The sequence below is a fragment of the Branchiostoma lanceolatum genome, chromosome 4, assembly GCF_035083965.1.
Source record: "Branchiostoma lanceolatum isolate klBraLanc5 chromosome 4, klBraLanc5.hap2, whole genome shotgun sequence".
Taxonomy (NCBI): domain Eukaryota; kingdom Metazoa; phylum Chordata; class Leptocardii; order Amphioxiformes; family Branchiostomatidae; genus Branchiostoma; species Branchiostoma lanceolatum.
The window spans coordinates 18223395-18237241 of record NC_089725.1 but is presented as its reverse complement, the minus strand read 5'-3'; the positions used below and the strand labels follow the sequence as shown (position 1 = coordinate 18237241).

The 13847-nt window shown below is 43.4% G+C and overlaps 1 protein-coding gene and 1 pseudogene across 3 annotated transcripts in view; both read left to right on the top strand.

The window, feature by feature from the left end:
* Positions 1-21: 21 nt before the first annotated feature.
* Positions 22-2290, top strand: LOC136433072 (cAMP-dependent protein kinase catalytic subunit PRKX pseudogene; annotated as a pseudogene).
* A 1717-nt stretch (positions 2291-4007) lies between these two features.
* The window catches only part of LOC136433070 (uncharacterized), a 28418-nt gene continuing 18578 nt past the window's right edge, over positions 4008-13847 (top strand). Inside the window, exons 1-3 of one of the 3 annotated variants that reach the window (XM_066424870.1) lie at positions 4008-4231; positions 7049-7302; positions 7419-7560. The gene's annotated coding sequence lies outside the window, so the exon portion shown is untranslated. Of the gene's footprint in view, positions 4247-7048; positions 7303-7418; positions 7561-11773; positions 11905-13847 lie in introns of those variants that run through there. The other 2 variants (XM_066424871.1, XM_066424872.1) reach the window with 2 other exon arrangements.

The following is a 13847-nucleotide window of genomic DNA, read 5'->3' as shown; positions in this document are numbered from 1 at the left end:
TTGTGCGGTACAACCAATCGCCCTTGTCCATATTGACTCTTTCTCTGTCTCAACAAATGTCATAAGCCTATGGTAACACAATCTGACAAACAGGTCCCCGTTCCCATGGCAAGAGTCAACAAAGGCACCCTGAGGTCAGCGCTTGTATTGTGGGCTTGCTGCTGCACTGTCACGGGTCGAGTTTTATATGTTATACGTCCTGCATTTGGTATTCGCCCCTCAGTTTTGTACAAAAAATGGGGTGCGGAGCTAGCAGTCCTCCTCCAAAAGTGCCTGACTCTTTCACTCAGTCCCAACAAGCCGAGGACCAACAAACAAACGCCGCGGGTCCGACGGGACGTACGGCGGGTTTGGGTACGAGTCCCGTCCGTCAGGGAGGTTTGGAGACGCCCGTGGTGAAGCCGGTGGAGCGTATCAGTATGCTAAACGCAAATCTCGACGATGAGAAAAAAGACACGTTTGCTGCAGTCGACTTGGACGACTCTTCGAAAGGTTTGAAGACGAATCCTGACCCAGGGGAAAACCAGGAGACTACAGGTAACGTCATGGATTCCGCAAATGATCAGAGAGATCTAAGTACGAATCCTACCGATCAGAAAATACAGATGACTCCAACTGTAGAACGGGAAAACGTAACACGTTTCAACATTTCAGATGTACATTTTGACAAAGTCATCGGTGAAGGGTCTTTCGGAACGGTCTACCTATCCCGGAATAAGGAATCTGGAACCCACTATGCTTTGAAAAGGCTGGAAATGGGGCACGTAATTCGTCTGAAACAAGTAGATCACGTCAACAACGAGCGAAGGATTTGGGCAAGTCTTCGCCATCCTTTCATATGTCGGCTTTTTGGCACTTCGCGTGATGACAGATATCTATATCTACTCCTGGAGCTTGCCCAAGGGGGAGAGATGTTCTCCATGCTGAGGAGAGAAAGAAAGTTTTGCGACGAAACAGCGAAATTTTACGCGGCCGAAATAGCCCTTGCACTTGACTATCTTCACAGAAATGACATAGTATACAGGGGACTTAAGCCGGAAGACATCCTGATCTCGAAAGGTGGTCACGTCAAGTTAACTGACTTTGGGTACGCCAAAGTTGTGTTACACCGGACGTACACGATTTGTGGCAGCCCGGAATATATGGCTCCCGAATTATTGCTGAACAAGGGTCACGGCAAACCTGTGGATTGGTGGACGTTTGGAGTACTTGTGTACGAAATGTTGGTAGGGCAGCCGCCATTTTGTGACGAGGACCCCATGCTTATTTATCAGAAGATTTTGGCTGGAAAGGTGTACTTTCCCAAGTTTATCTCGTCCGATGCAAAAAACTTGATCAAGGGACTGCTGTGCGCAGACGTGAAGAAGAGAATGTCCTCTTCTGACATCTTCCCTCACCCGTGGTTCAAAAACCTTGACTGGGAGAGCCTGATGGCTCAGACAATTCCACCTCCGCATGTGCCCAGAATAGCACATGATGGTGACGTCAGTTGTTTTGACACGTATCCCGAATCTTCCCCTGACTCCTCTATTTCTACAGTCCAGCAAAGCGATGTAGAAGCCTGTTTCGTTGATTTCTGAATACCCTTTGACTCGGCTATTGGTATAGGAGCATTTTTACTAGCTGTACCTAAAGTGCACAGTTTTCGAGTGAGATTCTGTGATAGAACTTGAAATATGTTGTCAACGGGAGAACAGCGTTGTAGACAAGCTGAACTTGGGTAAGCAGTTGACAGGTTGGATCTTTGTTAACAGGTTGGGTGACTTAATCCTGTTCATATTCTTTTTGTCACCCCATTGATACAGCATGACAATATTCTGTTACGACCGCGCCCCTAAACACAAAGCAGCCATACAAACACTCCTCTACCTGTGTAAATAGTATGGTCTATGTACATGTTTCTACGGCATGCACCTGACCTGTGAGTAACGGTAGATATATGCGAATTGGCGTCGGTGTCAGAGTCCTATGACCATGACTTTCCTGTGAGGTTTACCACCTAGACTAGATGCACACTTGCATCGTGAATGATATGTACAGTTACAAATAGACAGGACGGTCGCCTGGAAATTTCCCCAGGACTTGCTCAGTTTGGGCTGGGTTCTCAATTTGTCGATAGGATATACAACAACGTTTTGTCAAAATGGCGGAGTACCTTTAATTGTGTACCTTTTCCTATAGTAAAACGAATTGATTTTGTTGTGAACTTACCCCTTGCACAAAAAGTGTTTCGAGCCCTAAGCAAGGCTTTCCAAGAAAATATGACTCACGGAAAAAAATAAAGAATGCATTGCTTGATATACCATGTTCTGTAGGTTCTGTCATTTGTAAAACCTTCCTGATCACTGTGATTTCATAAAGAAGGCGACTGTTTTTGCCCAACTTTTTTTTCACATTCGCATATATTTTTAGGTGCCCAGTGTATGTAGTAGCCTCCGATGGAGACTCCTCCCGGCTGTTTTCTTTTTCAAGTTACAGTTTTTATACTATTACATTTTTTTTCTTATTGCTCCCGGCCAGCAATAAGAAGAAAAAATGTAATAGTATAAAAACTGTAACTTGAAAAAGAAAACAGCCGGGAGGAGTCTCCATCGGAGGCTATGTATGTAGTCCATATAATCAAATCAGCGTGGCCTTATTGACTTATAACTAGTCTTCTTCCTCTAGATATTTCTGCAATATTGCCTTCTTCGAATTCACGTTGTTCTTTCCTTTGAAAATGGTGGCACAAACTGGTATACTTACGTTATAATCCATTTCGTGATAAAGAATGTGTGCTACACATACTAACGTTAGTACCCATAGTGCAGCGTAGTTTAGTTATGGTCATGTTGTTGGCTGCAATACTTAAAAATACCGCATGGGAACAATTGCAAGAAACCACTAGAGAGTGTGCACTGGTGTACAGTATCGCACCTCCTTTATAGTACCAAGCATATACACCATTCATCTGGACTGTCATGATTATCTGAACACCACGGAGACTAGAGCTAACGTTACATCCTACAATGTAAGCAGCATCAGCGGATTATTGCAATTAAGCCATATCCGCAGGAGGGCGCTTCCGCACATGGCCATGCGCTAAGACAGTAACTGAGTGATAGTATACATGTATACATGTTGTTAAGGTGGGTAGCTGAATCTATGGCAAAATCCTCATGCCTCGTGTACAACTGCCAGCGTTTCTGTATCATCATAATCCACACAATATTCACCAAGTCCCTCCAAAATCCATCTGGACATTTCATAAATTCAAAAAGAAATTTGCAAAATCGATTTTTCTATAGTAAATAAAGGCAATAAAACAACATTTTGCACACAATGTATAATGTTATCCAACAGATTATATAAAACCTAATCATGATGACCCCACACGTACACGGTCAAAAAAGCAGCTCTGAGCGTCTTGTAAGGGGTGAAGTCTGACATCTCTGAGTGTATTGATCTACATCTTGACAGCTTTTGAGTGAATTGATTACACGGAACCAAAAGTAAAACCCCTCCCGCTCACTTCCAAATGACGTGAAATAAGTACAGGACTCGTAAATCGGCCTTTTCGGGGTAGAGGGAGATTCCTCTTGTGAAGCATCAATTTTCTTCATTACTTCTTGAAGGTTCGCTACACTGTGTATCGTAATTTACGCCCGTTGTAATCAAACAAGTACAAAAATTCCCTCAGCCAAGCTGCCGAAGTTGTTCAGCAATGACTTAGATCCAACTGAAATAAGTGGAAATATATCCACGGGTTATGCTACGCAAGGCAATATGCCAGAACGCCCTCGTCTGTTTGCGAACGGGACGACGTTTGTACGTCACACAGCACGTCACCCAGGTACCCCACGCACGGTTATCCTTCATGGTCCGGAGGCGGTTTGTCAATCATTTGATTCTTTTATGACGGTTAAGGTTACACACACTCACGGTTCCATGGGGGAAAATTCCACGGAAAGCAGATTTGGGCGAGGGCCAAGCCGGGGTCAAGCTAACGCTGGTCACGTGGTCTGTGTCAAACAGAGACTACACCAACACACATACTGTACAACCGGGCGGGCGGTATCGCTCAACTAGGTGGAGCTTGATGAATAGACCGGTCCGGGCGTAACCAAAACACACGGAGGGCCACTCGAACCCTACACGCCGGTCAGTCGTAGCGGGTTGCTACAATATGGTAGACTTTGCGGGGAGGATTCAGCTCACCGGGACACTGCCATCACGTCGGTAGAGATCCCAGGTAAGGTGAACACAGGTAAGGGGAGAGCGGAACCGTGCAGAGTGTCTGATCGTGGACACACGCTTGACGGTTTTATCTAAGCCATGTCCACAACGTTAAGTAACAGTGTAGACTGCCGAGTGTTGCCTCTACTCGGAGAAAACCTTGAAGTGCGGCCATGTTGTGGTACGTGCATGGATATGTGCGTCGTCTGGGAGGGTAGAGGATATGTGAAGGTGAATTGTTGTCCCTTGCTGTTCGCATGAATGGCGGTTCCAGGCTGCGTGCCTGCTCGACCCCGTGACACAGTGAGTGGGCCGCTAGCGGCCTTGGCCCCTTATCAGATAAACCGGGTGACGGAGGACCCTTGAGAAATAAACCGGCTCTCCGTACTCACTCCTTACGCCTCTCAAGGCGCTATATCAACTTGTAAAGCAGCGTCTTCAAAACACGACAGGTACACACTTACTGACAGCCCGTACACGGTGGGCCGAGACGGCTGGCAATCACGGGGAGTAGGGTTTCATAAATCGATGTGATCATGACTGCTACTTCAGCATCACTTGTTAATGCCTGTCATTTGTCTTCTCGTAGACTGTCATATCAAATCCTACTCCGGGAAGGTAATATCTATGGTCTCTCTACACATGGAAGTAGAGCATGAAATGCTATATCTAACATTACATACACAGCCATGATCCAAAAACTTTATATACATTACCTTAATTGCCCCAAACAAGGCCGAATTTGCAAAAAAGTCTACGAAATCGTGTATCTTAGATGATTTTTATAAAACCTTTATCATTCGTACATGCTCTTACAGGTCATTGTGATTAAGGCAGAAGTACAGTTACAGTGATCTCAGAACGTGATATCTCACTACACCTACAAACACTTAGAAATGTACACTACTATGTACAGTTTAATGAGAATGTTTACATACGTCAGCGACTCCGAGCAAAACATTGCCTGTTCTGGATTTGGAACTGATTAGCAGGTCTGCATTCAGCACACTACAGCTTACATCTGCCGTAAACCTGTGTAACAAATCATCTGTACGATGAAAGAGAGCGTCCCAAGCTTCAGTGCAGTTTAATGGCGACTTCCCTTGATTTGCAGTTGGGTAGAGTTTGCGTAATGAATACAAAATTTGCCCAAAGCCTTCCGCACCAACATTGATGGGGAGGACAGACCCACTATTGAGTCATCACACCGAAGGCTGACGTGTATTCATGTCTTACTTCACCTGTCGATGACCTAACCAACTTGTCTGTTCATCACTCTCTCAATCCGTGTCATGAGTCACTTCAGAACGTTGGGAAAACAAAGACTGTTTTGCCCAGGGTGATATCGTAAGTGGGCATTTACCACAATAGGCGTGTGGGTAGGAAGCAAACCCTTTTGTAACCGACGACAGGTAGGGTTGTTGTGAGTTTGTAACCACGGGATTTGTTCTACAGCCCTTAGACAAACCGTGAAGATTAGGGTGTCATGGCTCCCAAAGAGTGCTTTACTACGCCGATGTTTACAGGTTTTTACAGTAAAGCTGGGCAGAAATGGGTCAGCCCCGCTCTTGTTAATGACATGACAAGTTTTGTTCTACGTATGTGTTCCCCCCTTGCCATACAATTCCGAAATTGTTTTATACACATTGTTTTCTAATAGAGCATTGTATACGTAGCAAAAACAGCAAGGATCTCAGAAAAAGAGCATTTGACATGTTGATACAGGTATAGGGTACTACTACAAGTCAGAACTTGTTTATTTCAGGTCTTTAACAGTTAACACATGTCCATCATGTTGTGAACGTTGTTTGTTACCTCAGTTCATGGTCTCGTTCATGGGTCTTGTATTCCACGGATTATTCGAAAGCAACGGGAAAACAAATATTTATCTGTATTCTTATCCCCTTGTGATCAAATGTGTACATAAACTAAGACATGGGTGCAGTCATAATTAACCAGATGATTCGGTTACACAGCGAGAAGTTTGCCAGTTTTGTCATTTCCAACTTTTTGTTTAAACAGTTTTCTGTGAATTTCACAAATTGGACATCTTTTTCGTACCCTGTCGACTCTCAGGAGGTTGGAGACGAGCTTGTCTGTATCAGACATTGCATGAAACAAAGGGCTTATTGTGGTACCGACTGGCAATGCTTTGGATACAAACCAGGTGCCTGTTCTGCCTGTTGAAATACAATATCCAGTTTACAAGCCTTTTACATCTTTTACAGAGACAACACTAGTTATGCTACATACTTGATGTTTCTTCCGTAAATCAAACCGTATCCCCGACCACCCAACATATGTGATAACTGTGTGAGACCTTAGCCTCTCGCTCATAGAGCCAAGATCAAGACCTACGCCAAGCCCATGATACATACGTCCATATATAAAGTTCTTGATACGTTGTACGATACTTTGACGACAGCAAATTTCTCACTTTTGGGATAACCGCGGATGTCACGTGCAAAATTCAACTGTCTTGCTTGGGACGCAAACGGTTGTCGTAGATTGTTGTCATCAGTCGGTTCTGTAATTGTCTCGCTGAAAATCGTGCGACGTACAAGCATGTGTCTGGGCCTTTACCAGAATCAGTGATACTTCTCAGAGCATTTCTCTCAACGTTTTATCTTACTTCGTTCCTAGCCTGTGCTACTGGCGCTGCCCAAATAGGTAGATATTCATTAAGAAGCAACTCCATCCTAAGCAATGCCATACATCGATTAACCATGCATTTGTGTTTGTGATTTGTAACAGTTACAGTAAAAGTTGTTGGAGGGATACAGTAGACTCATGCTCTTCATAACCTCGTCGTGACGTCATTATGTTTCTACAGAACGGACGTCCCGTGCACCAGTCAATCATTGCCTGACGACAGGGTTTGTGACGACGAAATAGTTCCCGACCCGTAACCATTGCGTCATTTTCCTTCCCGGCTTCCCTCGCGACCGATAAGGGGGAGGGGTGCGCTGACCAGACTTTGGTTCGTTCAGTCAGGTCACTGAACTCCAGCCAAGTCATTCTGGTCATGACGAACTACACGTGAGCATCACTTACACCTGTCGGCGATTCTGGAAAAACCACCCGAAGGTACAGTATCGTATGTTTCAGGAAAATCACTTCTCGGTTTGTGCAATCGCTTCCGATAGAGACGTTTTTCAAGTTGCTCAATATCATGAATACTATGTCTCTGTGCATATTCCCAGGCTTGTGTAGACGCGGAAGTGTGATCCGGTTACACAGAAGCTAGGACGTCATAGTGATCGGCATACACAGTTATATCGTGTATTGCACCTGCAACTGTTATTCTGAGGACTGCCCGGCTACCAGACCGCACTGAAAATAGCCGTGAGTATATCTTCTACTGCACCACTTCCTTCTCAGGGAAACCGCTACTTCCGGGATACGGGTTTAATACGTATTGTCATAATTTTCCAAAACATGGTTATATAATCGATTGTCGAAAGACATAACCACAAAGCAGGTAAAACAATACAATGTGTAATTGATTGCCTGATCCCCGGTTGGTGAGGTAGGCTACGTCACCGTGAATGCTCAGGGAAAGAGTAGACAGCAATACCAAGGAGGTTAAAGGGAGAGGGGCTCATTATCCCAATAACCTCCTTGGTAATACACAGCGAAGACGTTAAAGAAAGCTTGATTCAAAACTGACAAATTCTGGCCGTGCAATCGTTAACTTGCCAGCCTTGGTGCTTTCAGTCTGGTGAGATTTACGTCAACTCCCTCTGTGGCGAAGCACTGTTAGAGTATACACGTAAACCTGAAGACTGAGATGGCATCCGCAGGGCAAGAAAGTGGTTAGCAAGATCTATGAGATACCAAATACACCGATGGAGTGTGATAGTAATGTTCTCACAGCATGGCAAGGAAAATATCCCGTATTCAGCGAAATTCATCGGCTGCAGATCATTCACCTCATACGGCACATGCTTGGAATACTGTAATGTAAAAATCGTTAAGTATATGCACATGCGAACAACGTTTTTTTTTTACATAAAGCAGTCTTTTAAAGGACTGATATAATCAGTTATAAAATAGTATCTGGACCAGATAGCTTCAACAGCCGTTTGTAGGTCATCCGCCCAACGAAAGTAAGCAGTCGAGTCGAGTATACAAGAAAAATGATGGTAGGATATCGATGTATTGGACAAGTTATTTAAGCACGGCGGCTGAAAAATCAGCAAACTCCCCTCCCCTCATATCACTGAAGAAAAGTGCACATTTCACCCCCAATTCAACTCCAATTCCCGGCCGCGCGAGCTCTGTGTGTGAGGCGCGCGGGCAATGATCGATTTTCTGTGGATATTTCCCACATGCACCAATTAAAGCTGACGATGCACTCCGAGACTACACTAAAGACATAGATCATAAGGCATGCATATAGGAAAGCTGGCAGGAAAAATCTACTGGTAGTTGTACAAAGGCTATGCTTTGATATGCGAGAGGTGTAAAATAAAAAAACAAGGATGGGATAGCGTCACTTACATATTATGTAGTGGATCTGTGTCTGTATGGTTTAGTCACAGTATATTCCGCCTTGGCCCAGTCGACGTAATGATAAAGCTCCGCAGGCGCACGGTGGCGGCTACTTATACTCCATCGAAATAGTTATTACACCCAACCATTGCACATCTAACTTCTTCGAATTCTGTACGCAGTATAACCTCACATAAGACAATCTAATGCCCTGACGACGTTGATCTGCCTTGCTTTAGGTTTGATCGAGAAGAGTTGCATTAATGGTCACCAGGAAGTGACGGTGAGGAACTTACGTGGACGTCACGACAGAACGCACACACACACACGCACACACACACACAAACTCACTCACACACACATACACACACACACACACACCGTTGAAACTCTCTCTCACACACACACACACACACACACACGAACTCACTCACTCACACACACGCGCTCACACACACACACATACACACATGGACACACACATTCATGCTCACACACATATAACGTTATCTAACGTTATATATACGCGCACGTAAAAGATATTAGTGGAGGGAAAATGCGTGCGCATTTGAGACGTTAGGTCGTGAACGTTCCGCGTCAGGTGTAGGTCGTGTAGTCATTTTACGTGAAAAATTTCTCGAGAATCGAAAGAGCAACCAGGAAGAGGAAGTGGTTGTAGCTCCTTCCCCCAAGCTTGGCTGTGGGTTTTTACCTTCGCCGGGAATGTATGCATTCGCGGTAAGGTTATGTTATCGGTTACGCCAGCTGTAAAGTGGGTCCGTATGTATGTCGAGATCATAAGTCGAGAGAACTTTGACGGATCTTGCTGATTTTTGGTAGGTAAGTGACGGTTGTGGGAACGAAGGTCAAGTTCGAAAATGGTTAACCTGGCGTTTTCCTCAAGTGCTCCAGTGGACTTTTTTTGTTAGTGTGTTTGTATGTAGACAACATAACTCGACGTATTGATGATGGATCTGCATGATTTTTGGTGGGTACGTAGAGATTATGAAAACGAAGCTCAAGTTCAAAAATGGGTCACCTGGCATTTTCCTGCGGTACTGCAGTGGGCTGTTTATGTATGCGTATTTGTTTGTTGACAGGATAACTCGAGAAGCTGTTGATGGTTGTGCATGATATTTAATGAATAGGTAGATTTATTAAAGGGGAAGGTCAAGTTCGATGATGGGCCTCCTAGCGGGTACTTTGGGTACTGCAGTGTAGCTTCAGAGTTTGAGGTCGAATTTTCTGCAAGTGCTACGGTCATGATTTTTGTGTGGTAGATAGTCCATGCCACATGAAGTAAGTTGTGCACGTTTGGGCCCTCTAGCGGCTTGTTTGGAGCTGCAGCGGGTGTTTTTAATTTATTTGTTTTGACCTTTGGACATGAATAACTAGACTTATGGTCAACGGATCGTCTTGATTTATGGCATGTAGATAGCTCGATTAATGATTTACATAATTGAATATTCATTATGCAAATCAGGAGCTGATTTGCATAACTAGCAAGGAAAGTTTATAAATCTGCTGCCTCTCAAAATAGGACTCTCAAACATGTGACATATATAGCTGAAAAAGAGAGAGGTATCGATAGATACCAATAATGCTAATAGCTACCTATTTTGCATAATTAATGAGAAAATACTAACTGAAAATACCACAATAGTAAATGATTGGAATTTCATTCTTGTATCATTAGGAAGCTAAGTAAAGGTGAACAATATCAGACAAAAATCATGCATGACAAGGCCTCATTAACATAATCTATAAGGAAATGTCTACAATTCCCTTTCAATTTGCTATTTTTAAGTCTATATATTCAGGTTAAATTGCACTGACAGGTGACCTAGTTTACCGGAGCAGGCTCCCTGTGAGACGTCCCTGGAGGACACATGTGATACTTTACTTGCCTGGTGCAGGGCTCTGTTTTGGGGTCAGGGAGGTCACACGGGTATTTAAACACAGCAGCCTTACGATCTAACGCTCTCCCTGTTGGAAGGTATAGGTTTGATAAAAACTGATTGATATGTCGACTATGAAAATAAGGGCATAATTGAAGCAAATACATTGCCAACAAATTGCCTTATTTTCTGTAGCAAAGATAAAAGTTAAGATACCAATTAAGCAAAAATATTCTTACAGTGATTATTTTTATAACTCTTGGGAGAACTCGTGTAGGTATAGGTATGGGTTTGTTTTAAACTTTGAAAGAGAATACTAGTAACTCAAGAAGGTGATGACGGATCGTCATGATTTGTAGGGACACATGATCGTATAAGAATCATGCAAATCAGGATCTGTGATGTGAAAAAGTATACAAACCCTTGCATTCCATTGTAGTCAAACACGTGACATGTAACTGAGAAAGAGAGGAATATTGATAGATATCAATTATGCAAATGAATACCTAATTTGCATAATTTATGACAAAATACTATAATTCCAGAGTGGTAAATGATGGGATTTCATTCTTGTGGCGTTTAGGAGATACTCAAATGTGGACGTTATCAGACATAAATCATGATGGCCTCATTTACATAATATATGAGGAAATGCTACAATGGCCCTCTTTTCTAAGATTTTACTTTAATGCTGTGTTTTGTGTAGAGAAAGGGATCACTTGAAATTCATGCAATCGAGGACCTTATTTACATACTGAGTGATAAGCATTCACTCGAAAAGGCTAACATCAGTCGGCGAAGGTATGAGGTCGTGGAACTCTAGTTTACAATGTTTACTACTGGGTAAGGTTCTAAGTTAAGGCCATGATGTTACAGAGCTGAAGTGGGTGTTTCCTTTTCCGGGTACCCACATCTTGTGGATACTTTTTGAAGTTGACTCCTGTATTCAGATTGATCATACGATTCCGTGGAATTCCCAAAGGTACTCAAACACTACAACCTCCAGGCGTGAGCGATTTACAAAGCATAATCGCCAGCCGACGCCAGGTGACCAGGCAGGTGCACCTACACATCGAACCAGGAAGAGATCGTACAGGAACGACACGTTTCTCATATCACAGACAGACACAGCCGGGAGTAGAGCTAGTTTTAATGGCGTAGTCTTGCCAGTGGCTGAGACGGATTTGGCAGACGGATACCGGCAGAACGCGAGGACTACAGAAAAGAAAAGGTGGCTCAACAAGGTGCTTAACAGTTGCCAAGTAGATATCGCGGGTCAAACCACAATCTTCTTCTGGTGAGAAAGCGTCACAGTGAAGGCATCATCATAGTAGAGCTGTCGTATGGGTGATTGAATATTTCCCTATAGCCTCGACAGCGGATTGTTTTCAACATAATCAACATGCTTATTGTGTGCGCGTGTGTGTGTGTGGGGGGGGGGGGGGGGGGGGTCATGGTGTTGAACATTTCTGTAGTCTACATTGTCTCTATAATTCTTATCAATGTTATAATGTGGGTTTGTGAAGTCTTTATACGTCGATAACAACGAACTGGTACTGGTACAGTCTTCCTTTTTCCTGGCCAGTCGTTTATATTTCGCAGAATTCTTGCTTAATTTCTATTTATACATGTACACTGTATGTTTACAGTCTTTCCAGTTGAATGAATCAGCCCCTATGACCCGGTCCCTCGGCACGGTGAATCAGGTCCCTTGGGGATACACCGCTAACGTCTATAATTGTAATACCGTATATCGTATGTTAGATTGGGTCATGCAATCGGCAATTAGTTCAGTGCAGCGTTAGCCTCAGCGAGCGTTTTGATGTTGTGTTTGTAACTAATTACCTGTTGTTTTCTGACTGCTATCGTGTTCTGATGACTGCCGTTTTACACTTGAGGGCGCAGATAATCGCGGCCAATCACAGTGTAGTACGCAATCAGAACAAAAACAGCAATGTTCAGACGGCGATTGAAGGCAGCGCTGCATAGTTATATATATGTAGTTTCTAGTCCACGCTGATAGAAGTAGTCATGTTGAGTCATGGGTTTAGCATGGATGTAGGTCACACTGCGACAACTACTGTTCGTCGACAACGACATGTCCCTGGGTTGCCTTTGTTTTTATCTTCCTAGGTTTGGAATTTGCCACACAAGTGTAACGTTATATTTCATTGAAAATTATTTACTGCTAGACTGACGTGTAAGTCCTCAAGACATGTCGAAAGTAATAAGCGAAGGCCCTCTTCGGTGAAGCACAAACGAAAATATGAGTACTTTGCAATTGTAAAACACGTCACGTCGACCCAACAACATATTTTGCTGTGCGTAACACATGTTTGTCACAATAATTCCTATCCCTAGTTGCATCGCCGATTTGCCGTTGTGTATAGGCAAATGTAATCAAGTAATCTCACATACTAGAGCTCAGTATCTCGGCCGACTATCAGTTTATATACGCTTATATATGGTGCAGTCCGGAGAGCAAGTATTCAAAACATGTCCCTTCCTTCGCGATGATGATTAGATATGAAAAATTAGACTGGAACAGCTACTGTTTTTTTCTCGCTGCTATTTATGCGTTGTTTGAGTAAAAGTGCAATTATTGTAATGTTATGTACACTACGGTGGTGTGTGATATACAGGCAAATGTAAATACAACATCGTAACGTTTTCCTTTTTTTGTTGGATCCGGAAGGGCTGTGCGTTATTATGTTATGTTAGATGGGGCAGTTAGAGACATTACCATCTTCCCTCCTAACATCTGCTTAGAGTTTAGTGTTATGTGTGAATTCTACCTCAATATTTCTGTATCTACTACCATGCCTGTCATTGATTGATCAACTTATTATCCTTACTATACCGATTTCCTTCATCCATGGGTATTTGTGCCTTGCGAAGCTACAGTACATAAAGTCCTGGGTATTCTTTGCGATACATCTCATATGGGTATATGTCTCATAGATGTGATGTGAGAGAATCTCCTTTCGTCATTTTCCGTTTTTCACAGGAAATTGCTCGTGGAACTGTAATTTGTAATCCATCCGGTTCTGTTTTACCTTGGTTTTATCCCCCGCTCACGATTCTTCTTTTGCGTAATCCCCAAGCAGATATTGGGTCGGCTGCAGGATCAAAACCATCAACCCCAGGCTAGGCGTTAAGTTCGTGGAGCGTGGTTGTGTTAAACATCGCCGCATGTTTGGTTGATGGCGCGTATGTGCCATTAATCTCCGCAGTACTGAG